The sequence below is a fragment of the Gobius niger genome (genome assembly GCF_951799975.1).
Source record: "Gobius niger genome assembly, chromosome: 4".
Taxonomy (NCBI): Eukaryota; Metazoa; Chordata; class Actinopteri; order Gobiiformes; family Gobiidae; genus Gobius; species Gobius niger.
Window position 1 is genome coordinate 17782650 of NC_136855.1, and position 27119 is coordinate 17809768.

A 27119-nucleotide genomic window follows, 5' to 3' on the forward strand; every position below is an offset into this window, starting at 1 on the left:
TCACAGCTAGAAGGTCTGGGTTCGATTCCCACCAGGGACGGGGCCTTTCTGTGTGGAGTTTGCATGTTCTCCCCCCGTGTCTGCGTAGGTTTCCCCTACTACTAAAAACATGTACAATAGGCCAGGATGAATGATAGTGTGTTTGGTAATCTTCCCCTGGTGTCACTGACCAGAAAACCACAATTGCATCATGAAGAAGAAGCTAACAGGCCAACGGGCAAAGCTAACTGTGGGCTAGCGCCACTTAAAACAGTATTTACAGCAAAGTTATAGTGAAAAACAATATTTCCATTGTGTAATAGTTTGTACAGTATCCCTATCTCCCTTCGCCTTTTCTGTCAGCGTAGGATTTACTCTCATGGACAATTAATAATGTAGCTTTAACTAGAGCCTGTGTGAAAACACCCTCAAGCTCCATGGAAGCACTTTACTCACCTGCCTGGTGTGTGTTCACTGTGACATTAGCCAGAGATCTCGCAGCCAATCCCAGCCCGGACACTCCGTTCACCGCCTCCACGTGGAAGGTGTAGTTTGCATGTACTGCGTACTCAAGAATGGCCACAGACGTCCCGGTCAGACCCACCGCTTTGGGGATGAAGCGCAGGTCGGGCTCACAGGGTTCACACTGGGTTACCCCACTGTCCGAGGTGTCACAGCGCTGGCACAGGACGTTATAGGCGAGGTCTTTCCTGCCCCCACTGTCCCGCGGAGGCATCCACTGTAGGAACAGGGCCGTGTCGTTGATCAGGGACACCAAGTTTCTGGGAGCAGACGGGGGTCCTAAGACAGATGACAGATGCTATTTATTATAGGTTTCCCAATAAGAATGATGGTGCCTCATGGTTATTTTCTCCCTGTTTAAAAAACTGTAGTTTTAGTTTTCATATTTCTTTTATCTTTAGTCATTTTTGACACTGGTTTTCGATTCCATTTTTTCTTATTATTCTATATTATTATTATTATTATTATTATTATTATTATTATTATTATTATTATTATTATTATTATTATTATTATTATTATTATTAAGCCTGTAATGACGTCTGGACATCTCTCACATCTCTCTAACTTAAAGTAATTTTACCTCACTCAGGTTTTTAATAATGTTAGGGATAAGCTGTGAGTTTGTAGAGCACGGTTTTTAAGGTGGGCGTCAAACCTTCAAGAGCATGGTACTTGTGATTTTTTCTCCCGTGACAGATAGAATACCAGATGTTGTTTTCACAGTTGAGGTGTGGAAGCATAAGCTTGCATTTACATTTAGTACTTATTGCATAAAACAAATAGAAAAGTAGCAAAAAAGTGCACCAGTATAACAGATGGCAATGGAACTATCTGAAAACGCCACAGAGAAAGGGAAACATAACATGTCCAGATGAATGTGCTGCAGTACTGACTTGTGCAGGCCATGGTGGAGGGGTCTTTGAGGGCTCTGTAGAAGCTCTTGTCACAGTGGCAGACAGTGGCCGCCTGGTCGTGGCTGGAGCTGTGAGGGGGACACTTGGAGCATTTTGTGTTTCCAGCAAACGCCTTGAAGAATCCTGGCTTACAAGCTGCAGACACACAACAGATGACAAAACACAGTAAGTTAAGAGTGGAATGAATCTTTCTTTGTCTTAACCAAACACATTACATTAATTTATGAATGACATGGCATATTTCAACAGTTGTTCTCAAGTTCTTTTACACTGTATGTTATATTGCACCAGTTTTGGTAACTTCATGTTGCATCCTTCCTCTTCTTTCTTTCTATGAAGTAATATAATTCAGCTTTTCAGATTGCTTTTTTCATTTGTGGCTCCCAGTGTTTATTCACACAATTTTTTTTTTTTTTACTTTTCTGTGTTGTGTGACAAAACATATTAAGATGTGTGTGTGGATCTACTTGCAAAAAGTTAGGGTAGTAAACTAAAAATTAACATTCAAATTGGATGAAGCAAGAATACGCACACTTTGATCTTTTGTAGGACTTAACTGGAGTCGGTAAGTAGTCAGTGTGACCTCCTCTTTCTTAGTAACATCAACAGTCATGCATTTTGATTATTGGGTGGATATGAGACACTGTATAAACAGAAACAGCTCTCAGGCAATAAAGGACCCTCGAGTTGCAATAGAATCCAACACCAAAAACAGAAAACTTCATAAAGCACAGTACTCAAGCTCTTCTGTGACTCACTGGTTAGAGCTGCTGGACGTATGCGTGGGTCCCATTTCTGTAGCCTGGCCTGCCATACACACTTGCCATACACACAGTTTCGAATAAACAGAGAATAGCATGGCTGGCCAGGCTACCATTTCTGATGGTTGGCCATTTAATTCCTAAAGACGGGCACAAGGATTGACAGACTTGAGCTGGTACTTCACTGATGATGGGTGAATCAATACCAAAACACAGACAAAACATAAGCTTGCATTGAAAGCACTGATTCTTATGTATAAATATGGTTGATACAGTGCACCTAACTAAATTCAGTACAATGTAATGTGCTCTTTAACAATCTGTAATAACTTGTACCTATGGGTTAGATACACAACGGAATAATATGTATTTGTAATTTGTAAGTACATAATGTAATAAGACATAACTCTAACCCCGAACCTAAACCCTAACCCTCAGGGTCTCGTGTCCGATTACATTATGTAACTACAAAGTACTAATACAAGTTATTCCATTGTGTATCTAACCCATAGGTAAAAGTTATTACAGATTGTTACAGAGCACATTACATTGCACTAAATTTAGTTAGGTACATTGTATCAAGGTAGTGTAAAATATAGGGTAACACTTTATTTTACACTACCCTTACTACATCGTACCTGCCACATTTAGTACAATGTAAAGTGCTATGTAACTATGTGTAATAACATGTAACTATGTGTTACATACACAATGGATTTATGTGTATTTGTACTCTGGAGGTACATAAAGTAATAACATATACGACCCTAACCCTAACCTTAAAGGGGCTAGATGCAAGTTAGCCATTTTATACTCACTCCTGCCACCTCAGGTCATATGTGTAACTGCAGCTTCTATATTAAGCTCGTGCATGACGGCACTTCAGACCCGAATTAACACCTTTCTGAGTGACAGTGCAGGATTTTAGAGGCAGTTGTGATGAGCAGATCTGAGCTCATTCTACACAATAGGACATTGTTGGTCCGCGCAGTAACTCCTAAAGACTTCCCCCGCTCACTTCCGTCAATAACCTTTAGGAGTTACTGCGCGGACGTTTTGCTCCTCGTATCATTACACCTCACAATATAGTTCCCCTTTTTATTTGCTTTTATTATACGGCTCTTCACAACGTAAGTAGAACGCTCCGTTGATTTGAATGGGATTTCCCAACGTTCTACCGGTCATTATTTTCTGATAAAGGACCTCTGAAAAAAATAATGACCGCTGCCCATGGCAACGGAGTTCGTGCTTTCATATCACTCCGCGCGTACGTAGTAGCGGACACTCTCTCTGTCCCCGTCACTGCGAGAGAAGTTGGGGGAATTGCTCGTGAAGTTAGCGTGAGTCTGACTTTCAATTTACCCAAAGATTCACCACCATTCCTCCAACTGCGCCTTCAACTAAGTAGCTAGGCTAGCTGCTAGCCTTGCTGCTTCTAGCCTAGCAAAACGCTGCAGCGCAACGCGCAAACTTTTGGGAACTATTTGTCGCGGATGTCATTAAATAAACCTTTCGGCCTTCATAAAAGTGTACGAAATTTATGTTGTGTGTGTTCAGTTGGCAAATGGCTGTATAATAAGCGGGATAATGTATAGAACGCTGGTCATTATCGGGAAAATAAGTACCTTCAGGGCGAAACAAGACCCCTCCGCTTCGCGTCGGGGTCCGGTTCGCCCTGTCGGTACTTATTTTCCCGATAATGACCAGCGTTCTATACATTATCCCTTACATAAAATCGACACGTTACATTTCTGTGTAAATATACTTCGCATGAAAACACTTCACGTAACTTTATTTAAATAGGGAACACGTGGAAGAGCTTGGTAGCTTCTATCGTGAGCTTTTTTGGAGCTATATGACATGTGGGAGAGGCTGCGTATGTGCTCCGTTTGCGTGACAGAGCGCACGGACAAAGACCAGACGGGGATATATTAACTCGGCTAAAGTGAGGTAAGAGCATATCTCAGTATATAAAAACAGTGGCCTATTCCTTTAAGCCTATAGGAGCAGGTAAATGAGAAGACAGTATATCCTCCCTGAGGCAGTGTGGCTATTGCTGCAGTTTACCCCAGTTTCGGCCTATACAATTCATATTTGTGAGGTCAACGTATCAGTTAGTCAACTCTGTAGTCAAGTTTTGTTTTATATAATTTGGGTGCAGTTTGACAGAGCTGTCTGCACTGAGATCACACAGGCAATGATTGACAGACAGCGCAATCGACCCGGGGGAAACAAGCTACAAACACAACGGGTAAATGGGGTTTTAATTGTTGTGTGGTTATGTTATAAACAAGACAGTGCAATTTCACACCTTCAAGACATTTAAAAAACAGCATGATGATTTAATTGGCTATTATTACCGTGGAGGAATCAAAGCAATTCTCCACACTGACTGAATTAATATGATTTTTACAGTAAATGTCACCCAGTAAAAATGGCCTCAGGGCCCAAAGGTTGGTCTCTGGCTTCTCAAATGTTGTTATTATCAAAGACAAATTCATACTTTTTTATACAACACAATCATTATGCAGTATGCCTTTGTTACGTCTCCACAAAAAAGTCTGTCCCCTCACATTGGGTATTTCCATATCAATTGGTAAGGACCCTGAGAGAATAAGTAAGTTGGTGACCTGTATTCTCGTAATAATGTGAAGCTAATGAAACAGTCAATTACAATAGATTACATGTATCCGAACAGCTGAATTGAACTGCTGAATCCTGAATTATTGAAACAACAAATACCGAACACAAAACCAAAGTGGCGCTTCCTTTGGCGCCTAATGAGAAGAGTGATTTGTCAAGCAAAGCTCCATCTGCAGACACCTCGTTCACTGGATATTACTCAGCTCAGTGTAGAAATCCTGCCAACGGCAACAAACGCACACATTCATTTAAGTCTCCAGATGCTCTCTGCTATAAGCTGCAAAGGTCTGCTCCACAAAGCAACTACCATCCAAAAACTATGAAGCATCCAAACACACACTGGTAGACAAGCAAATATTAATATCAGTTTGTGTAGTAGTATTCAAGAAGTATTCACGAACAAGCTATTAAAACATGTATTTCAAGTCAAACCAATGCATTGTAAAGTTTATAGAATACGGTTGTGTATTTTTTTAAGAGAGCATCCACAATACTGCAGCAACTGTACATTAGCAAATGCAAAAATGCAAATTCAAGAAGCAACAAACAAGTTTGTTTATCTCTATGAGAGACCATTTATAGACAGATAACTTCTGTGAGGAAGGACATCTAGTGAAATATTCAGTACAAGGTTGTTAATAGCCAGGGCCACAAAATGATAAGGATCTACAAAGATTAAGCACATTTTAAGCTTGTCCAGGAGTATTTGAGAGAAAACTGAAAACAGCTTAACTAATACAAGAAGCCCATGCATTTGAGATCATGTCTGTATTGAAGCGACAGGGTCAGTGTGTTTTATATAATAAGATGTAGACAAGATGAATTGTCTTTGCATAGCACTTTAATTGCAGTCTAATTGCAGTCTTTATGTTTTGCTAAATGCAAATTGCAATGGTGATTAAACTGTTATTAATTTTGTAGCCCTTGTGGGTTGGGTAAAGTTAGGACTTCCATTGAGGAGTCCAAGAGTAAATCAAAAGACATGACATTTGATTGAGACATAAATTGATGATCACGAAGTACCAAAAACAACTCAATTCAAATTAATGACTGATTACATACAAGAAAAATATAGTGCACAAATACCTTCTTTTTTTTTTGCTTTCACCAGTCGCAAATGACTCCATGTAGCTTGCACTTTGAATGGTATAATAAGATCTCATATAGGTTTGCTTTGTTCAGGTAAGTATGAGGTTGGCTTTATGTTCTCAGAAACAGATGGAGCCAGACTGTGTGTTTACTGAGGTCTCTCTGCTTTGATATGCAGATAGGAAGTTCACACAGAATAACTGATGCCCGAGTTTAGCCGAGAGTTGTGCATGGTATAGACAGGCCTTTGACATAAGATTGGCACATCCCCGCAAAAAACAAAAAAAATTGCACCGTAATATCCCTAGATCAGTTGACAAAGAAGTGGTCCTTAAAACAAACAGATCCAATTTCAAAGTTTTGTTCAAACGTGTTTTAACACAACAACACACAATTGATTGAAATACACCACACAACAAAGACAAGACACACAACGAAACCAAATCAAATCTAATAAAAGGGATGTCTAAAGCTTCAGAACAGCTAACCTGGACCTATCTGAGGATCTAAGTCTGTGGGGCCTTGTAAGGAGTTAAAAGTTCTGAAACGTAACTTGGGGCCACACCAAAATAAGCTTGATCTGTTGCCTTGTGTTAAAATCAGTGAGGTTAAGATTTAAGTTTAAGGTGCGTAGTTGCTGCGGTGAGTTGGACACACAAGAGAGTTTTACTATCTAGACAGGAGGAGTTACAGTGAAAATGAGAGCATTGCCAATTTTATGGAGATCTGAGGAGTGAGGACGTTATCTATTTTGGAGATATTATGAAGACAGGGATGTGGATTGGGAACCAATGTTGTGAAAACTTGACTGGGCTGGATTGATGACATTGTTGGACCTTTATCAGTACAACTTTCCTAGTCTTTCATTTACCTGCCCTTGAGCTGTGACAGTCATTAGTTTCTGTAATCTTATTTTTCCTCTGATATCTTGTTCCATTGTGTGAAAAATATGGTTTTACAATATCTTTGCATTCTGCATTCTTTGCATTCTGGCTTTATTTTTATGTTGCAACATACCAGCTTCTGGGGAGATTTGGTCTGTTGTATGTGTGTGTCTAACATCTGATTCACCTCTGTGCTACGTGTGGCTTTGTAAGAAAACACTGTTGGCAAATTTAATATTTTATTTCAATCTAGTCACAAGTCAAAGTACTTTCTGTCCAAGCTGGCATAAAGGAGAGTTGCATCAGGAAGGGCGCCTGCCAAATCAATATGCAATCATCTGCACTAGGCAGAGGCAGAATTTGCAGTGGCAACCCCAGAAGAGTAAACCTGATTTGAAACATCTAGCTATACAGCTTAAAGCACTTGTTGCAAAGCACAGCCTCCGTTTGGCTGTGTTGCTTCAGTTCAAATAAAACCACTCTCAATGACATCTCTATTTGCCTACCACTCGGCACTGCTGCTGCTTTTTAAATACATTCGGGTGACGAAAATGAACAAAAAGCATGATGACTGTGTGATGTCGTCTTATCTAGGTCATGATATAAGCAGCAACATCTCTGGCTTTAACCCTCTTGTGGCTGACACTGGATGAGAGCGATAGAATAATAAAGCACTGGATTGAGCCGTCAAAACCGTCTGGCACAGCACTATTGGGCTGGAAAGCATGGTTTGATAAGCACTGATGCCGCTCTTTGTTTAGGCAGTTGGGAGGGGAGAGATGGACGTGTTGGAATATATTTGGGAGCGTTGGGGTTTTCCTCTCTCTCTCCCTCTCTGCCTCTTTCGCTCGTTCCCCATGCTGCCTCTCAGACAGCTTTGATCACACTACCCTTTGAAGCAGTGTTCCAAAATGAAAACGAGGAGAAAGCAGAAGTCATCCAAAGTTCAAGCTCAAACTTACAGCAACTTCATCATCAGCCACATTGCTCAAGCAAGACCTATGGAAAATATCGATTAAAAGTTGAATTAAAGCTGTAAATCATTCATTACGCGGCCATGATGTGTTGCACTGTTGATAGAAGCTTTTCTAACCCAGAGCAAATGAGATCAAATCACCATTGGAGGATTACGGTGAAAGAACATCTTGACATTTCTGAACCGAATAGAGCAGAAAGCACAGACGGCTGGAAAAGTGCTATTTGCGTTTTCGTATTCAGAGACTTCTGCTGCCACTGCTGAGAGAGTTCAACTTGAACATTATAAGAAGTGCTTCTTTGTGATATACAAAATGCATGCCTTTGATTCACTGACCCAATATTTGAATGAAATCACTTTAAGTTTACCTGATAAGCCGAAAACAGTAGATGGAATGTTATAAACTCAACATTACAGATAAATTCTCCAAGCAAACATTGTCCATAGACTAACATTAGTTCAACAATATGAAAAGTAGAGATTAGAGCCAGCCAACAGGGTCACTACTAGTAAACCCATGTTTATGTGAAAGAAAACTTTACATTTTAAAGGCCCTGTACCTCATTTTCTTTTGGAAAACGTAGATTGAAATGTATTTTGTTTCTTCAGTGTATTGTAAAAGACACCATGTATGAAAAAAATACCTTTTTTCTATCGTGAACTATAGCTGTTGATTACACCTTGACAGCATTGCTCCTTGAAATGTGTAAATGATCCCTGTGAATTATTGGGATATTAGAGTTTGGACCACAACAAGCAATTTAAAATGTCCGCGCCCCCTTTCTATTGTTTGTACAGAAAAAATATACATAGGCAATGAGGTCTTTAAAATCTCCATTTGTTAATTAATATGGAATGCACCAGGAATCCCAGAAATCTTAGCAGTTTCAACAGCACAGTCGAGCTCCACTTAGAACAGACCGTATTGAAATTATTTCTAAATCTCACACAAAGCTAATGGCTACAGCATGTAACGCTATCAGATTTCCAATACAATGCAGTGAGTGATCAATCTCAGTTAATTGTCTGTGAATGGTCTCCCCTGGGATACTAGCTCAAGGAGCAATAACTTATTTTAATTATTCTAAATGCCAATGTAACAATTTAGCAGAATGGTTCTTCGTACTGAGTAACTGTTGCTAATGAGTAAAACTTGAACTTTCTCTCTTGTGCAAGTCATAATTTGTAATATATTATTTCTATGGTTGCAGAAAAAAAAATCCTTTCACAACTAGAAACTAGAAACTGTAACTGTAAGGAATGAAAGCACAAACAAGATCCCAAACAAGACATCCCTGTCATACAAGCAGCATTTTGCCACATTTTTTGCCACATTTGGTGACATTTTGTGGTGCTTTTCTCAGCAATTTGCATCTTTTTTTCACAGTTACAAACAGTTTTTTTCAGTTTTAAACATGAAAATCTTTGAAAAGAAGCGTTCTTCAGATGCCACACTCATCTAGGAGCTACGACTTATGCTGTATTTCAGCTGAGAGGGTCAATCTCACTTCGCAAGAGCAGGTGCAGAGGGAGCGGTAGGAAAAAGCCTTGTTAAAGATAGTTCTCTACAATGAACGCCTGAGCTCACAATGTCTCCAGGAGACGCTGGCGAGCAGAACAGAGGTCCAAGCTCTTCATGCCCACAATGAGGGTCTGCACGAGGAGAACAAGAGACTTCCATGTCTGAGCAGGATGCCCAAATACCCCTCCTTCAGCAGGAAATTGATAACCATAAAGACAGTGCAAAGATGAACATTGAGGCGCTGAAGTCAAACTATATACAGCTCAAAGTGGCAAACGCAAGTCTTTGGAAGAAGATTATAGATCGGGAAGAACAGGTCGGACAGAAATCACAATTGCTTCAACAGCTGGACCAGAAAACACAGGAGCTGACAGAGAATCGGACATTACGCACTACTAGAAGAGCCACACCGCAATGATGGGACTCGTCTGGAAGAGCAGCTGGCCATGAAACCACCACAGAACAGGCTAAGGAGACCATTCAACATTGAGGTAAGAGTTGAGAGAGAATCTGAACCAAAGTGTAAAAGTAATTATGGATTTAGAGGAGACAAACAGGGCACTTCAGAGGGAAAAGAGGTCATTTTAGACAAACCCATATAATATAAAAAGACACGTGCACAGCAAGAGACGAACAAACAACAAGATCAGCTGAAAACCAAGAAGCCAAGCGCTGCAGGACACACAGGGCAAAAAGCACAACAACGTCTGGAAGGACTACAGGACAAAGAGAGACAAGGACAAGAAGATTGAAGCTGAATTTAAGATGATCAAGGTTCAAGGTGCATGAAGAGATTGAGGAATGATGTGTTTTAGCCTCTGTTATAGATGTGATGGGGATGACTGAATGATTATCCGCACTGTATATTGCACGTTATAACTCTGACTACAGATGTAAATTAGCTTAGAAAAGCTACAGTCTGGTACAATAATCTTTGATCAAGAGCATCACGTAATTGTACATTGTCCTGATGAAAAAATACATTAAATGAAAGGTCAGGAGGAGGACAGATCTCTATCTCAAGGTCTGAGGAGAACAGATCTCTCTCGATGTCTGAGGACAACAGATTTCTCTCGATGTCTGAGGACAACAGATCTCTCACTCGAGGTCTGAGGAGAACAGATCTCTCACTCGAGGTCTGAGGAGAACAGATCTCTCACTCGAGGTCTGAGGAGAACAGATCTCTCACTCGAAGTCTGAGGAGAACAGATCTCTCTCGAGGTCTAAGGAGGACAGATCTCTCACTCGAAGTCTGAGGAGAACAGATCTCTCACTCTAGGTCTGAGGAGGACAGATCTCTCTCGAGGTCTGAGGAGGACAGATCTCTCTCGAGGTCTGAGGAGGAAATATCTCTCTCGATGTCTGAGGACAACAGATCTCTCTCGAGGTCTGAGGAGGACAGATCTCTCACTCGAGGTCTGAGGAGAACAGATCTCTCTCGAGGTCTGAGGAGGACAGATCTCTCACTCTAGGTCTGAGGAGGACAGATCTCTCACTCTAGGTCTGAGGAGGACAGATCTCTCACTCGAGGTCTAAGGAGGACAGATCTCTCACTCGAAGTCTGAGGAGAACAGATCTCTCACTCTAGGTCTGAGGAGGACAGATCTCTCTCGAGGTCTAAGGAGGACAGATCTCTCACTCGAAGTCTGAGGAGAACAGATCTCTCTATCTCGAGGTCTGAGGAGGACAGATGTATCTCGAGGTGTGAGGAGGACAGATCTCTCTATCTCGAAGTCTGAGGAGGACAGATCTCTCTATCTCAAGGTCTGAGGAGGACAGATGTATCTCGAGGTCTGAGGAGGACAGATCTCTCTATCTCAAGGTCTGAGGAGGACAGATCTCTCTCTCGAGGTGTGAGGAGGACAGATGTATCTCGAGGTCTGAGAAGGACAGATCTCTCTCGAGTTCTGAGGAGGACATATCTCTCTCTTCTCTTTTCCATCTACTCTTTCTCTCTCTTCTCCCTCTTTTCTCCCTCTTTCTATCTCTTTCTCTCTCTTTTCTTCTCTGTCTCCCTTTACGATCCCTTCACCCTACTTTACCTTTCTTAAGAAAATAAACTATACTATGACTATCAACCTTTTTTTATGCTGCAATGGTTTGTCATGCTAGATTTTTTTTTTCTTGTGTTAAATGGGTTTGTGATCGGGTTCTTCGTGTTCATAGTTCAAGGCACAATGTAATATCTTTCAAAGCTCATGAAAGGTCAGCTGAGCGATTCCGAGCTGCTTTTTCATTTCTCAACCCGTCCTTGAAGTGCGCACTTCAGTGAGTAAAACGCAGCACAATGCTCGGAAAAAAGAGGCACATTTTTCAGGTGTTAAGTGGGTCAAGCGCTGCACGACTTAGTGACCCGTTCAGTGGAGGCAGCAGCTATCCCAATGACACTGTTGCATCAACTGTAAAAGAAATCCAAGCAACTATTGAGCAAGAAAGCGGCGCCCGGGCAGTGGAGATGTAGGACACTTGTGCGCAAAGAGCTGGCAACTCCTCACTAACGTCTCCTGACAGGCTTCTCTGTTGTTCAACCACACAGTTCAGATGATGGGAGAAGCTTAAGAGAATATGTATAAAGCGGAAAATGAGGTGAGTAGAGCAACCAAAATTTGTACTAGAGTAAGAGTAGTGTTGCTTAAAATAATATTATTCAAGTAGAAGTGAAACCCGATTAATTACTCAAGTGAAAGTAAGAAAAAGTGCTTGTGAAATACAACTACTGTTTGAGCATTAAAGTCTGATTTATATAAGTCATAAATACTGACATTTCCAAATGATATGTACACCATAAGAGGAAAAGTCATTAAGATGCCAATACAATTACACCCAAGGTCTAAATTAGAAAGAACAAATATATATATATATATATCCATGCCAAGGCTGAAATTAATCTAATGAAAGATTAGTCGCACGTATCATCTTTGCTAATGACCGGTGATAGCTTGAGCAACCACATCACCACAGGAGCACATGAATTTTACCCCAAAGAACCGAGACTTTGCTCATTCAACACAATGTAGTCCGTAACACTGGCTGAACTTGCATTGTAATCAGGCAGCGACGTGGCTCGATTTAGAGCCTCCCTTAATTACCTGAGCATGTCTGAGGCTTTGTAAATGGGAAAAGAAAAGGTTGGAGGACTTTTCACAAAGACAAGGTGTGAGCTAAATTAGCGGTGAAACTAACAAATGAAGGCGATTAGCCAGCTAGCCCCCAGTCTGTCGGTACGATCCAATTGAGAAACCAGGCCAACGATTTCTCACAGCGGCTCAACAGTTGCTTTAAACTTTCTCTTAATCCATTCTGCTGACAATGGGCTGTATTTAGTAATGCTGATGCAACTAATTATGGAAGATGCATTGTACAGAGGCCATATGTGGTAGGCCTATATGTTCACGAACTGAAACAGCTTTTCGAGAAAAACAGCCACTTGGACAAGATAATTGATACACACGCAAAAGAGCATAGCAATAATTATGAAAAGTTTTAAAAAAAAAGTGGTGTACACAAATTATGCAAGGGGCAACGACATTTTGAAGAGTGAACATAAAGAGAAAATCTTTCAGTAGGAACAGATACGAGTCAATAACATGCAATTATGGCTATACAATCTCTTTAAATTTTAATTTCAGGGTTGGGCTACTGTTACACAATGCTATTCTATTGTGCAAAAGCATCTTGGAGAATGTGTGTTCAGTCTTTTGTGTTGGATAAACCCGTTTGCTTGCTTTATCAACCATTTAGATGATACGCTGTCAACAATACATTTCAATAATAAGCAGGCTGACTTACTTAAAGCCACACTACATTCCCAGTCGCATGTCACAAGAGCAACTACACCGTCTTAAAACTCAAAACATAGATGACAAGCCTGCTCCTAATGCTCAGTTTGACGCCAATAATGATGTTTTTGCCTTAACGAACTACAAGTCAGGCCTAAGGAGAGACAAGCCCACTACTGTGCCTTTTGTGCCAATATTTATTCATATTACAGTAGGCTTTCAATGCAAGATTTATACAATTACATACATACAAGCCTCTAATGTTTTTGTTTCAAGTGGCAGAAAGACCCAAAAGTAGATGAAAAGGGTAATGCAAATATAAGCCTACAAGAGCTACAGCATGTATAATGGGGGTAAGAGTTTTGCACAAAAAAAAGCCAGGGGAAGAGAGTGTGAAGACAATGCAGCCCCCGTGTTTAAGAGGCTGAGTAGTGGCTCAGTAAATGAAAGACTTTGCAGATGAATGGGGAAGGCCCTCGGAGATTCACAATCCCTTTTCCGCTTCTCTCTTTTTATCTCATTGTCCCTGTTTGTTTCCATTTATATCTGGCTGAGAGCTCTCACACGGTTGGTAAATGAAGATGTTTAATGTAAATGTAATGTAAAAAAAAAAAAAAAACAGTAACACACACAACATTGTAACCAAGACCACATAACAAATTCAGTCGTGACCAACAGAGACTCAGGAGATGGACGCACAAAACCATTAGTCCCGTCTTGAAATGGTGATGCTACGGTGTGTTTGTATGTACCAAGACTGTGGTTCAATCTTCTGGTTCAAGAGGAACTTCTCTATGCACTGAGCTACAGCACAATTGAGGTTCCAGAGCTGCACATTCCTGTGTGATGCATTTAAAACTGAAGCGGCCCATGTTTTAAAATGAGCTTGCAATGCACTCTTTTGCACCCCTGAACTGGGACTGTCAAATAATCTCCCTCTCTGTGTGCAAGGTTTTATATATTGAGGTGTGAGGTGAGGTTTTCCAAAAAGTAGGCACTATTTTTTTTTTCCTTGACCCATTTCAAAATGATTAACATAGAACAAAATCCTTACTCACCCTGGCAGTGTCCGTCTGTCTCCTCGTGTCCGATGCTGCAGATACAGCTCCCCAGTGGGACCAACCAGTCCCCGTCTGCTCCACAGTAGAGTTTGGGAGTGTCCCGCTCCTCTGCGTTCTCCACACATGCCCCCCTCACCTCCACCAGAGAGGACGAGTCCATGTGTGGCACTGTGTCTGGAAACGCAGCCAGGTTTCTCAGAGTGGACGGGCAGCGCTTGTAGAAGACCTTGAATAGATAGAACTACTTTAGCATGTTTAATACACTGCTGGACCAAAGCAAAGCCGCCACCTGGATTTGACTGACTCTTATGATCAGGTCTCGCTGCAGTTGGCCAGGTCTGAGTTCAGCAACACTATGTGCTCAAGGAATGAGTTCAGCTGCTTACAATCTGAATGACCAGGTTATTCCATAGAAGTATTTCTTCTTCCCTGATGACACGGCATATTCCAAGATGACGATGCCAGGATTCATCGGGCTCACATTGTGAAAGAGTGGTTCAGGGAGCATGAGATGGATTGGCCACAGAGTCCAGAATCTTTGGGATGGAGAAGGCTTTGCGCAGTGGTCCCACTCTCCCATCATCAATACAAAATCTTTGTGAAAGATTAATGCAACACTGGATCTTTTGACATTGCAGAAGCTTATTGAAACAATGCCACAGCAAATGTGTGCTGTAATCACAGCTAAAGGTCATCTTTTCATTTTTCATTCTTATCTTTGGTCAAAACAGACAAACAATGCTCAAAAAGGCATTGTTAGGTCTAACTAGTATAGGAAAAAATGCATTTAACAAATTGTTACACTGATAAAATGATTTTAATGTTAAAATGAATAGTCTTTTGTGCAATAGAAAAAGAAGTAAATAGATTTTAAAAATACTAAATAGCCAAATTACAACAATATACAGTACAAAAATACTTTACAACTACAAAGCTACATAAAAAAGTTGTACCTTGACGGACACTAATGCTATACAGGCCCCCACGTCCTGAAAGGCCAAATAGAATCCTTTTCTTGTGATCGGGCCGACCTCCCGGACTTCAGTGTTGAGGCGAAGAACTCTGTCTCCAAGATCAGTCTGCGTGAAGCTCTCATCTGCGGCAATAGTGTCCACCTGAAACAGATACATATGGAGTGATGCAGCGTTCACAAGTCCAAGTAGAGCTTTCAGTTTGATGTTTAAATCAAATCATGGGTCCCAATAATGTGTGACGAGTTGAAGTCCGGGCATCGAGCACTACATCTCGAGTGTGACAATATAAGACAACAAAGACATTCATGGTGATGTATTATTCAGAAAATCAAACTATTTTGAAAATCGCATTTGAAGATTGTGCAGCCGTAACAGTCTCTATGGTCCTGTATATTTTAAATATTATACAGAACAGCCTAATTCACCCTCACATGAAACCACCACTAAACAATTAAGGTAAGGTTCCAGACTTTTTGTTGCAGATTTAGTGAGCAAAGAAAGTGTACCGCCATATGTACAGTATAGGATTTGATGAATGAATGAATACAGAAGCGATTGACTTGTATAACTTTCGTGTACAGGGTATGGTATGCACGTAGGATGGATTTAAAGTATGAGTATGTCTGACCTTGGCATAGTCGGTGGGCCTGAAGCGCGTGGAGGCGGGGAGCTGCTCATCTGACAGCAGGTAGAACAAGTTGAAGGTCTCTTTACAAGTGCCGGACACCCAGGGAATGGAGTTACAGTCTCTCAGGGTAAAGCGCAGCTCCACATACACCTGCAGAGGAACAGTCATGAGTTCTGATGTGCAAATAGGCATTGATAATTGAAACAGAGGTCAATGTTATTGATGTGGCGAGGAGCGGACCCTTTGTGCAGCCTGCCGTCTGATCCATCCCGACCGGAGCCAGTTGTTCTGGTTGGGCTCCATCACATGACACACCTGGAACGTGTGGATGGGTCGATTCTGCTCATCCATTTCTGTGATGGCGTCCCACTGGAATAAGCATATTTCACTGTTATTCGTTTTAAATGTGGTTTCTGGTTGGCCTGTTTTGTAAGACCCTGTTGCTTTGTTGTTTATACACACAATAAATGATCAACAATTAGTAGATCTGAGCAATAAACAGCAAATAAAATACACATATACCAACAACTAAAATAAAAATACATTTCAATTAATTGCACGTATGATAATACGTAATTCATAATAAGAAAAAACACACACATATATTTCTAATGGTATTTATTGCCATCTGTGGCCAAGGGTCAATAGTTTCATAGCTCTTTTTGTTCTATCATCCAGAGGGTTTTGTATATATTTAATCCAATCTGGAATCTGCATAAATATAGCTGAACACCCACACTCTGGAGTCTGGGGCAGTGGTGTCTGAGGTGCAAAAAGCTGCAAAATGACAGTTAATCTGTTAATCTGTCCCAGGGCACCGAACCATGTTATGGCTGTACAGAGAGGCCCTGTATATGTGCTGTTATTATAATAAAATTGTGATTAGTTCATCTCCAACTGTTTGACAACTGCCGCCTGTATGGAGAACCATTTCAAATAGAGATGGTCAGGGGTTTTCACGCCGTTGCATCACCCAGCTCTCTCTCATTTGTCGGCTTGACTTTAGCGGTGCGATGATCAGAGCATCAAAAGCCCCACCGTTTATTGACACTAGCTCTTCCTTACAGCTCATGTAGCATTAAATGGTGGATTTAAGATGGACAAATAATTGGGGAATTCACACAGCAGCAGTCTGAGTGCGGTGAAATTATATAAAGTTGGCTTGGATCTGTTTTTCTTTATCACAGCCATTCTTTATGAACAAAACTCTTGGTCACTTCGTCACAAACTCTTAGACACTTTTGTTAAATCCAGATTAAATTATTGTTAAAGCCAAACTGATGAAGAAAAAATGTGCTCCATCAAGACAAATCATTACCCATGTTGAGAAACCATTCTTTTGGACATTTGTGAAATGTACATTGCACAATATTACCAGTATTTGTGCAGCCAGAGCCCAAAAGCTTTTACACAGTGTTCCTCTGTTATGCTCCGATTAGGTCTCTTGTATTAAGCACTCACAGATGTCTGTATTCATGGACTGAAAGCAACGCAGAGGTGACTTCTCTTTGGGACCTGTCCACTGTTCTGAGCGCACTGGTCCATTTGTAGCTTACTCACCAAATACATTTATCACTCAGGAGCAGGGGTGCGAGTCGAAACTTTATTACTGCATTAGCCAAAAGAAGCAATGGCCTTTGTTTGACCTATTGCATGAATACCGTCTCTTATGCAATGTTTCTGAGGGGAAAAAAGGGTTTTAGTGAGTAAGTGGGTATAAAAAGGCTGATCATGCGAGGCCTGAAAACTAAATATAGTTTCAAAAACTGTTCCAAGTATAGCTTTATTAAAAAGGTGCCCAAAGTACTGCCTTCCATCACTGAACAGATACTGTAGCCGTGTATGCTCCAATGTAAATTATAATATTTGGTTCTATCAAGTGTAAAGTGAACGTGGTGACGGATACTTCACAATAATTAACTCCACATAATATATATTTTGTATATTATCTCAATATTTGTCTGCATATGTTACGATGTACTGTGCAGGCCAGGCCTTGGTTTTAATAATAATAATGCATTAGTCTTATGCAGTGTTGGGGAGTAACTAAATACATGTAGAATATGTATTTAGAAAACTCATTTTGAGTAACTGTATTCTGGTAAAGTTACACTTTCATTTGAGAGTATTTAGAATACAGTTACTTTCCAAATATCAAGGGAATAAATCCCAGTGCTCAATCATTAAATGTTCCATATTGCACCACATTATTAAGACATAACTTTAAATTAACCTGTTGTTCTTCCTAAGATAATTAAGAGAAAGAGATGAAAGAGAAAGCCTTAATGCCACAGTTCAAACAAACACTGCTGTTACATGATGCTGTATCTGCTGTGCATTTGCCAAGAGAGTTAAAGAGCTCCTCATTAATGGTAAGCGAGTGTATAACAGGTGTTCTGACTATCGTTGTCTTCATTTTTGTAATCATACGCTATATTTATACATAAGTATAATGCCAATCATGTGAAAGTATTCTGAAAGTACTCAAAGTATTCAGAATACAGCACTCTGATCAGACAAAGTAACGTAATATGTTACAAAATACATTTTAAGTATTCAGTAAATACAATTTCAAAGCATTCTCCCCAACACTGGTCTTATGTACCGCTTGTCCAAACGCTAAAAGTCATTTTACAATTTGTTGCATCATTCATTCACACTTCCAAGATCTGCATGACGAGATCGGGCAGAGTAAAGGTGGCATCAGCGCCAGCTTCAGAACAATCTGACTGACGCATTGCATTGCACTCTTTTGCACCCGTGCTGATCCGGGCGTGGGTATGGCCTTTATTTAATGAATGCTTAACCCTCCTGTGCAACCCGACAGCATTTGAGCGCACCTATAATTACCAAAGTTGAGTACTCAATACAACTGTGTCTGAGTAGGAGGAAATGAAAGCTGATGTGGTATCAGATTATAAACAAATTAGGAAACTGCTATTTAACCTTGAGTGCATTTGAAAGTAATTAATCTTATATGAAATAAGTTATCTAAATTAGCTCCATGTGACACCTCAGGGCTAAATGATTAATCAATCATAACAGCTCTCTCAAATGTACTGCCACCCGATAGTGTTGACTTGTCTTTGAGAAGTTAAGTGGACTCCAAGGTACTGAATAATCATGCATGTATTACTGCTGCTATTATTAAACAAGCCCCGTAGTGACTGACACAAGTTCAGGGCACTGTTTGATGTCTATTAAGACACTTAAATTATGACTCTTTATCAGTGTTACATCACGAGAGCAGCAGCATTGGCCTTCGTCATGGTCCAAAGCTGCATTTGGTAATTCCTGTTTCAGGTAAAGCAAAGGCAAGCTCATGTTGAAATGCTGAATTCAACCATTCACTTGAAGATATCTATAAAAACTATTCATGTCAGTGGTGTTCATCAACATGTTTTCATTGGAGCCACCTAATAGTAAAAAAAAAAAGTTAGAGTAATTTGTGCCAAACAGAGAACACTGTGTGGAGGAAACAAAAGTTAACCAGAGGGCCGCGTTAGACTGTGGGTGGCATTGTGTCTGTGAGCGCACACATTTGAAAGAGGTCCAAATAAATCAAAGACAAAGAGGTAACATTGCTATTAATACATACACCATCCCCATGTCAGTAACCAGTCAGCTGTAAGCATTTTATATCCCTCTTTCACCGTTGTATCGTTTGTCTATTCTGTCAGTGGCCTCGTTTCTATGGTGCATAACGCAAACTCTTTTTTAAAAAATGCAAGCGTTCTGGTTTGCATACGATCAGCATTAAGTAATTTGAGCTCCATTATGCATACAAACATGGGAAAATGGTGATTTGTCACTTTGCGCGCCTCAGAGTGCTAAAATGCACCCCTGGGAGGTGGCACGGTTCGGTTCAGAGCAGGGAAAACAAATGCACAAAAAAAAAAAAAGGGGTTTGAGAGATGAACTGTAGCCCACAGCAATCAAATATGCACGTCCTAATCGTGTGCCCTATTGCCCATGAACTTAGCCGACCAGAGCGGATGCAAGCAAGGCCTTAAGCACAGCTAATTAATGCATCAAATTCACTGATACCACATTATCTGAGCGTACTTGCAGGAGTGGGCATTAAAATGCAGTAAAGAAAATGTAATGTTTCTTGCATTGGATAAAAATAGCACATTGTTCTCAAATGTTGTTGAGGCTAGATGGAATATTCTTTGAATTATTTTGTGATTATCTCAAGCAAAATCTACCTGGATAGACTCAAGCAGACAAAAGCAGCGATTAGGAAGATTTATTGACATGTATAATCGTTTTGGCGATCAGACCCCGGCGGTAGACATCGATGTATGAAAGTCAGTATGGATGAACTGCTTGTAGTTAGGGATGCCTTCCCCCGGAGCCTGGACACTGGTGGTGGTATGGAAGACCCGTGAAGATGCAGCAGGTAGAAGCCGTGGACGGAAGAGGCGGAGATGGGGTGGAGGCGGTGCTGGGAAGCGAATACACCATGATTGCTGGGGCTTAAAAGCGGGACCGAGGGCGATGATTGGCTGCTACGGAGGTGCGGCTCTTACGCTGATGGGCTGAGGTGGAGCGGTCATTGGCTGGAGGTATGCGATGCTGAAATAAGTCTCCCAGGTTGAATTAACGCCTAGGCTTCATATCAATGGAAAGTGTTGCTTCAGGATATGCGCATCAGGTGTGAGGGAATTACAGGCAAAGAAAGCAGATTTAAAGCCAAACCGCGTAGAATTTGACCCAAGAAATAAAATTTAAATACATAATTGAAAAATACCTCATAAATGAACAAACAAACATGAGCTTTTGTTGAACGGCTCAGCTCTCTGAAGACATGACTGTAATTTTACCGGGAGTGGGTACGTCCCAAGCTTATCACCATGGAGATGTGACAGCAAAATTTAGATTTAAACAGGTTAGGTTCTCATCCAAATCCATTCTTTTATTACCCACTGCAGTAAGAGCATTTTCTGTGTCGAGCTGATAGGAGCATGTTTTGTACTCATGTCAACAGTATAGTCTGAAATGTTGCGCTGTGTGCCTTTAATGGATTTACATATTGTACTGTATGTCCTTATTGCTGCCGATTCAAATAACACATTAATAATACATTTTACAATTTTAAAAACCTAACATTTTCGACCGACACAGACAATACTTCATTCCAAACTATTATTACTCAATTATCATTAAACGCATTCTATAAAATGGCCTTCACCTTTAACCTCCAACACAACATGATGAACATGTTACCCATGAAATGTGTTTTTTTCCCCCTCTGATTTCAGCTCTTTTGTGTCTAAGTATGGTTATTCAAATCTTGAATTAATCAATCAATGTAAACAGCCTTATAAGATGCGTATAGACACATTATTGTAACAGTGTCTCTGCCATTTTGAAAAGCTGGAGAAAGAATATTAACATTTTAAAAAACTGTTAAGTTGTATGAAGTCCATGTCTGTAGCTCCTGACAGCACTAGTGCACTTGGGAGACTTTAGGTGGTTGAAAAATGTCCTTCTCAGAAGTCACCACGGAATCCAAAAAGTTGTTTAATGGTTGCTGACCACAGGCCTTGGATAAATTAACTAATATTGCAAGTTTTTCTTATTCAGGTCCTCGAGCAAATTTTAGATTAGCGACGTCCATTAACCTTTCCATTTACTATGCATTCTCAACTCTCAGGCTCCACAGAATGTAAAATATAATCCCTCATCAGTTATACAGAAAGGGGCCAGCGAAAAATGCCCCCAATTAAATGAAACATTCATTTTGTTATTGCAATATTAAATTGATGAGGAAATCTACAATATTCTACAGCAAAATCTTGGGAGCCGGGAAGAACACAAAAGAGGGTTCAAAACTTCAACGTAATCAATCTGCACATGTTTGTATGCTAATGACTCGTAAAGTCGTTGCATGTTCAATTAAAATACACTAGGAATTCTTTGTTTGTTAAGCGTCTAAGCACCAAGAAGAGACCTTACAGAACAGCTCTGATCTGCTCCACTTGAACCAAGTCGACATAAAAGATCAGAATCAAGTGCCAGTAATAATATCTTCCTTTCTCTATTTATAATCAGCAAGAGTTTCCTGAAATGTATTTAAATCATGTTTCATGTTTTCACATGCTCCTGATTTGTTTATAAAATGTGTCAAACCCATGACCCAGCGGCTGTATGGGTGGCCAGCATGGCGCCTTTACTTTCCATCACAGTGGTCTTCAGGACGATCCAGGGTCACTTGTTTTTTAGGTTTTCAGGTGAGAGGCTCTGTCAGCAGAGAAAACCTTCCAAACAACTGATCCTGGGAAGTAAAGGCGCCATGCTGACCGCTCATACAGCCGTTAGGTCACTACAAGGTCAAATATGCACAAATTATCTGCCCACAAATCAAATAAAGTAACAGCTTTAAAGATATGCAGGTTTGATAAATGATTTCATAAATATTCCCTATCTGATATCACAGACACAGATCACAAATACTGATCTGTTCAGGAACCCTGCAATGTGAATTTATTCACAAAAAAAATATTTTATGGGACGATAAACTTCCTTCCGTTTACATTTCTTTTTGTTTGGTTCTTGAGACAATTTTCCAGTCAGAAAGCAGAATGAGCCCCACACCAACGCCAAATCCAATGAAATGAGTCTCCCTGACATATAAGATAAGCCTGTATTGATCTCACAGATAATCATAGCATCTATCCCCTGTCTAGTGCAAGAGCTAGTTCCGGTCTTATTAAACCCCTGTTACTTAATTTTGGAAGTCCTGGCCTTTCTAATGATATGGCATGCCCACAAACATGTGCTTGTGTGCTCAGCAGGCAGATTTGAGCAACCAGGTAAAATGTATGCTACATACTCTTTCTTTCTGTGAAACACAGCTTCCTTCTACCAAATATAATTTGAGGTTGAAAACCCCTCACAGGCAGTATATTGAGCCATCTGGTTGGCTGATCTGACTGCTACCAATCAGAAAACCAAGATCACCTTCAGCTATTTTATCACACGTCATTATCATCATAACGTCACTCACCCCATTCACTGGATAGGTCTTCCAGTCCAGTTCTCCTAGCACTGTTGTGGTGTCCAGCAGAACCACTATAGGAGTGAAGAGGTTGGAAAGACAGGCATGTGAAAAGAGGGGAAAGTTAATAATAAGTTGGTTGCAAGCATAAACAGGTCAAGTACAGAGGAGTGAATGCAGAGGTCAGACAGTGAATTTAAAGAGAACCGAATGGCTGTGACAAAAATGGAATAAGGCAGACAGTAGCTATCAAGCTGTCAATGAGGAGCCGACAGAGCAGCGAAGTCCTTATCAGATTCAACCACCTATGAAATAACAGCTTTTAGGAGAGGCCCGGACAACACCAGCACTGGAGAGACACGCCCCATGTCTGAGAGGACTGTGGGGGATAGAGGTCTCCTTCACAGAGGCCAGGTCACTGAGTACCATATATTTCAAGGGGAAGAAAAGGAATGTGCGGGATAATGGAGACAGGGACAGAAAAAAATATATATGTGAAGAAATTAGAAAAAGGATACAAAAACAGAATTTGCATTTCACAGTGACAATTTTATAACCTTACATTTAATGACCTCAATCAGGAGCTAGGCCTATCACGATAACAAATTTGAAGTTCGATATATTGAGGCAGGAAATTATCGCGATATACGATAATAATGACTCTAATGATACTAGATACTGTCAACTCTCATGAATAAAAATGACAGTAAAACTTAGTTCTAAAAGTACATAATCATGTCCTAAAATACCACACAGCTGCAATAAACATGAAACACAATGTAACTCAATTTGCTCCAGTTAGAAATCAAACTTAAGATCAAATATCAAGCCCAAAATACATCGTTTCACGGTCATTTATGAACGATAGGTCGATATAGTAATAATTGTGTCAGCCCTATTCTGGAGTTCCAATGTACAATAACATTTCAGAATTAGACCGTCTTATAGCGCCAATGCAGTGACACAGGAGAGCTCCCTCCACGTTTGCCTCTTGTTCCTGGTTCAACAAAAAGTGAGAAGTCACAAGTGCTGCTGTACCGAGCTGCGGTCTGCTCTCCAGTCACGCCTCACACATGAAGGGACCTATTATCCTGCACTTTGCTTCGGCCTTTGAGCCAATTTGCTATGATGAATGTGCAATTTCCTTTGTCTTCACATCACCGGCTAATTACAGCCTCTATCAATAAGTGCGTCCCTCTCCAGTGGCGGACTTTATAATACTAGAAGTCACATCTCTGTCACTCCATTACACCTCAGACTAAAACAAACCTGAGCTAATACATTGGGTTGTTCTTGTTTTGAAAGAAAGCTTGATAGATAGATGGAGACGGGTACTTCTACTGAGAAGTAGCTCTTCAGTTTGAACAGACTTATAATTAACGACTGTGATATAATAAGGCGCGGTGGTCTTGCCCCTCTTCAAAACGAGAGCAGGGTAAGAAAATTAAAGTGTTCCAAAAGCAAACAGATTTTTTTTTTTTTGCCTGAAATTATAAAGTGGCTCATGACTAGGCCAAGTCTCGAATCCTGACAACTCTTTTCCAGCAGCGCTCTCTGCTCACTCAGCATCACGTACACTTCTGCATACACAGTGAAGTGCTCATCAATCTTTAATCTGGAAACTATTTCTGGACCCCAGGAATAATATATAGATGACCATGTTGTAAGATACACATTCCCCTCGCTTCAGATGTGTGCCCACAAGAGCAAGTTGGATATTCATCATCCGCTTACAGTGATATGGGAAATTACACTTTATCGGAAAATACTGCACGCTTTTGGTCCCGGTTAAAGCAGATAGTTCTGTTTTGCAGTTATGTGGCTGTTTGTCTGAGAAACTGCAAAGTAATAATGAAATCAAAAATGCCCTAGTTTTGCTATATTAAGCCCTGTATCTAATTAAACTTAAAACTAACAAAGTACAGTCACAATACTCGATTTCTTTTTGCAATCAATATGACAATTCAACAATGCAATTCTAATTAAAAACTGCAAGATTTTACCCTGAATGAACAGGAAAAGAAAGATGAAATCACAACACCATATTATATGATACATTTTGCTGTTTTAGTGTCTGTTTCAAAAGAGCATTTCGTAATCAGTTCAAATGTGTTGCTCGCGAGTATTGCTAACATCCATAAAACATTCTGACACGCTGAAAAGGCTGGATGAAACAACGACACTAATGATTTCACGCCTTTGTGAAATCAATACTTGCTTTGAAAAACTAGCTTCAGAAGTCTGTCTTTGAGTCAGAGGCGAAAAGTGAGGTCTTCATTCAACCCCACCCCACATGGACTTATTGATAATTCATCCGGATTTTTACGTAACGCAAAACATACAAGTCGAGTGGCACTTCATGCATCAAGTTAACCTAGATGTAGTTATTATCCCCTATAGCGCTTTGAGAAACTTGGTAATACAGGCTTGTAAAGTGCAATTGATCTCTTTGAGGAGACTGCATGCCCGGCTGCTTTATCTGTGGACTCTATATAGAACAATTGCAAACAGAAATTGCCGTACATCTTATATTTTGCTTTGATTTAGACTAAATCAATTTTTGTGCTCAGCTTCCTTAAAGTGTCAATCCAGAAGTTGAGCCTCTGCCAACAAAAATGTCACATCAGAGTTAAAAGATGCTCACATTGCTGCCTACACAATTACTCATTTTGTAATTCGACGTGACACTTTTTCTATAATTTACATTCATTGTAAGCATCCATACACCGGTGCTGTGTTGTCTTCTTCCTGGTGGACCATCACTGCAGTGTTTATGTTTAGTGTTTTTGTGTACTTTTTGCTAGTTGTGGTCTCCACGTTTGTCACTACACCACATTAAAGGAACAGGCCACCGTTTTTCCATACTGAAATATGTTCTTACTTGAGCTTAGATGAGTTGATGCATACCTGTCTGGTCTTTGTGCGTGTCCTCAGTCACGCAAAACGACCAAAGATGTTGTTAACATTTGGCCTCTCCCAATGTATTCCTATAGCTCCAAACGGGGTGAATTAGCAGCGACCAAGCTCCTCCACGGGCACGCACAAAGACCAGACAGTTACGCATCAACTTGTCTAAGCTCAGGTAAGAACATACAGTATCTCAGTATTGAAAAACAGTAGCCTGTTCCTTTAAGATCAGTCTAGGACACACGTACATAGCTAAGCAGTACATTTCCATACTATATGACGGGTACCCTGATGCATGTATGGTTTTAAATATGATTTTTGTCCTATTGAGATCAGATTTGCATATGTTGCAAAATGTGTAAACATTATACATAGATATTTTGAATATATAAATGGTAAATACATGTAATATGTAAACAATGCAATGCAAACAAATTAAAATCACCGACATGTATCATGTGACTACCTTGTGCAGTCAAGCACACTACTTAAACAGGTGTACCAAATGCTACATGTCTGATGAAGGGCACATAGCCCGAAACATCACGTGTTTTGGTGTGAGCTGCATTAAATTTCTCTGTTTTCTCATTGCATATGTTGCCTTCACAATTACACCTCAACAACATATGTAGGTCTAATTTGAATGAAGTGTAATTGTAGGAGATGCACTTCCTATCAACCAAGAGAAAGAATAACTATGATAGAAAAGTGGAGAGAAATACATGGCTTTAATTACTAATGAACATTGGTATTTAACAGGTGGGATTTAGCACCACTGTGTATTGTCGCTGTAATTATATGACAATGACTGAAACTACTGAAAAGATCACCAATTTCTTCTAACTTGACCTACAGATGCGATCTTCAATATTTCTCAGTTGGGGACGGGCAAAATAAATAATATAAGTAAGAAGAGGACTGGACAAACTTCATGCTCGTCACAATACTTTTTCTGTGTGCGCCCCTCGCTCTCTGGTCTGTCCTGTCAAGTCTGTCGTGTCCAAGGCCCACAGACACAGACACAGACACACACATACACACATCCTTTGGGGGAAACTCACTCACACACACAAATGAAGTGCAGGAGAAGAAGACATTGACATCTTGAAACAGAAAGGGGCTCTGTCATCTTTGAAAGTACATAACCTACACATTAAACTTTCAAAAGGGAATATCTCACTGACCTCTGCAGAGAAGGAGACGTCAAGAGCCGATTAAGTTATGGCAGCGGGTTTACCCATGTGACTTATGACTACAGCGCAGAGTCCACTCATTAATATTAATCCTACTGATTCCCATAACCCACTCGATATTTGCATCACACTGCGGCTAATGTGGACACACTTTTAAACCAGTGGACGGCAACTAAAAAAAAAATACAGACGGAACAATTTGCATTCGTTTTTTTTACTTGTAATAGCAAAAGTGTTTTTACTCATACTCAGATTATATGATCTAATTGTATTGCAGTATC

General features: G+C 40.3%; 1 pseudogene across 1 annotated transcript in view; it reads right to left on the reverse strand.

Moving 5' to 3' along the window:
- LOC306962233 (ephrin type-A receptor 6-like) overlaps positions 1-27119 on the reverse strand; it is a 55053-nt pseudogene that overhangs the window by 24823 nt on the left and 3111 nt on the right. The window contains exons 2-8 of the transcript XR_013794275.1: positions 22748-22812; positions 15976-16104; positions 15736-15885; positions 15087-15248; positions 14131-14359; positions 1398-1553; positions 436-780 (exon numbers count right to left, since the gene is read on the reverse strand). The product of XR_013794275.1 is annotated as an ephrin type-A receptor 6-like (transcript). The remainder of the gene's footprint in view (positions 1-435; positions 781-1397; positions 1554-14130; positions 14360-15086; positions 15249-15735; positions 15886-15975; positions 16105-22747; positions 22813-27119) is intronic.